Below are 2,610 nucleotides of genomic sequence, written 5' to 3' on the forward strand. Positions count from 1 at the left end.
CCCCCCCGCGCCTAGAAAAGATCTATGTGTAAATAACACTGCCAACGTGTCTCTCCTGCTCTTTCTCTGTCTCTCACACGCACACGTTTTACACGCCCATCTTTCTCACACACACGTACAGGTTCCCCCCCCCACATACATACACGTCACCCAAAGGTGTACGTGGCTAGGTATGCACATTCAAAATGCACAAGGTAAGAATCAATCCAAGTTCGGCAGTTTTCTCTAAGCAGCCTAGTTTACATGGGTGGGGAACAGAGCACACGTTTGCCCCTGGGTGGTAGCTGGGGGCAAATCTTAGACTGGGTTCTGCCAATGTTAAATCCATCTATGTGTACCGAACTTCAGTTCTGTTACTGGCATAGACTGGTTTTGTGTGCCAAACTCCTGTTCTGTTACAGGTATAGACCGGCTTCTGATCACTTGTACTGGTAAAAGTATAATGTAGGTAGCTGGCCTGTTTGTGTGCGTAAGACACATGCACGCACACCCCCCCTCCCTCTTATGCAGTGTTACATACTTTCTGAGTGTAAGAGTAAAGGGTACCATCAGTTTCAATCCAGAATAAAAATTGTGCCTTAGGTATCAAAGGTTTTGGAACCTGAGCTGGAAAAGTGAGCTTGACATGTAAACTAGAAAGTGGGCGCATACTCAAAAAACCCGAGTTGTCATGATCAGCTTGAACTAGGAGAGTGTGTCAAGTGGGCTTCCCCTGCCATCTGCCCTGGCTGCCCTCTCATAGAGTTCAGTGCACTCCATAATGACTGGAAGGATGGACATCAGCCTGCACGGTGCAAAAGAGTTCCGCCACCCGTATGCAAATTTGTTCCCCGCTATTGGCTAGTTTTAAATTATTCCCACGTGGCGGCTAGCGATTGGCCTGTTAGCCGTATAAGAGGCTTGAGCAGTTTCCGCCCAAGCCAAAGAGGACTCCACATCCATCTCGTGGGGACTCTGGATACAAGGCAGGGTAATAGAGACCCTGTGTGAGATTCAGAGGAGCTTGGTGACCTGATCCATCGCCCACCTCTTCCTGTCTTCGAGCGGAAAGAATTTATAAGACGTATCTACGAGTCCAATTTTGGTGGCACGCTCACCCAGAGCATCCAGAGCTCTGTTCCATGGAGCCTAGCAAACTCCACGTAACCGTTTGTGTTGTCTGTGTCTGTAACCGCAACTCAAGCAAACTTTCCAGCCTACACCACTGCCATCTCGGTGTAAGTAAACAATCTTTAAAATCTACCGTTAAGTGTCTGTGCCTAATTCCAGCTCGTCGCCCTCCCTCTCCGATCCAGCGTGCCTGGGCTGCTGGCCACAGCCCGCGTGGAGCATGGAAAAGGGCCCGGGTCGCTCCCGGCCCGCACGTGGCGACGAGGCTGGGATCAGGAGAGGGCTTGCTAGAACTGGAATTAGTTAAAAATTGTCCTTGGAAGAGTGGAAAGCGTGGCATGGCGAGCGTCGCAGAACTGGAGGCGCGTGTTATTTATCACCAGGCGGGTGGAGCGGGCGATAGATGTGTCAGCGGACGCTTTTCGCTGAGGAAAGAAGAGGGAGCTTCCGAAGACGAAGCCCTTGGAGGGGAAGAGGTATATCTTCACCCCGCGGTGTTCGGGTGTATCATGAGCAGTGAGCTGGTCTTATTCAAGCCCCTCGATACCGTGTCCCTCGCCAAAGTTGACCCGGCGGGCGTGGTGAGCCCGGCTCTAGCTCGAGAGGGTGCCCGTTGTCCGAGATGTGCCCAAGAGATTAAAGAACCGGCGCCAACCGACTGGTTTTCCCCTTACATGATGGTGCCTAGATTGAGGGATCGCGGGCATCCGTCCGAGCTCCGCGAAGACCTGGAGATGGAGGAGCGTGCCGTAAATGAGAGAGTGGCCCTACGGGACAACAAGGGGGGAAAAATGAATGCAACTTTTCAAACTGTAACCGATTTAATGAATAAAAATTTGAGTTTGAAAGCCCAGCTGCGTGTGACTGTTCAGGCGGTCGAAGAAGCAGTTGAGAAGGAAGATCTCGGAACGCCAGCCCAAGATGGCGCCGAGCCGGAGAAGAGCTGTGTGGAGAAGCCGGAAGAGAAGGGCGGAGCTTCGGGGGAACCCGTGAGAGTTCGGTTGATAACTCCGTCCATCGATTCAGCGTCATCACCGGCGGCTCCACCTAGCGATGCGACGTCTCTGCCGACCACGCCCTCCTGCCGACGGAAGAGAGAGCTGAGCGGAGGGGTGCATCCGCCCCTCCTGCCTGAAATATTAATGACAGCAGCGACTCGTAGAGAAACTGATCAGTCTGCAGCGTCAACTAGCCGAGTCATTAACCAACAAAGTGCAGCTCATACTACTGCCTATCATGCTCGCTCCAGAACCGAACTACAGGATTTATTTGTACAGGGAGTCTAAGATCCAACCTGAGGAAACCCTGGCTGTGTGGTTGGGACGTCTGGTCGTAGAGCTTGGATCTAACCTGCTAAATCAAGAGGAAGCAAGCTTCCTAGTCAGACAAGCTTCATGGAGTAGAGGACATGTCACTGATATCGACATGGTGACGATTAACGTCCACTGGCCTATTCCCATTCCAGCGCTTGTAGCAGGACTGATCGAACAGAAAGCCCAC

The sequence above is a fragment of the Alligator sinensis genome, unplaced genomic scaffold (genome assembly GCF_000455745.1).
Source record: "Alligator sinensis unplaced genomic scaffold, ASM45574v1 scaffold1885_1, whole genome shotgun sequence".
Lineage (NCBI taxonomy): Eukaryota > Metazoa > Chordata > Crocodylia > Alligatoridae > Alligator > Alligator sinensis.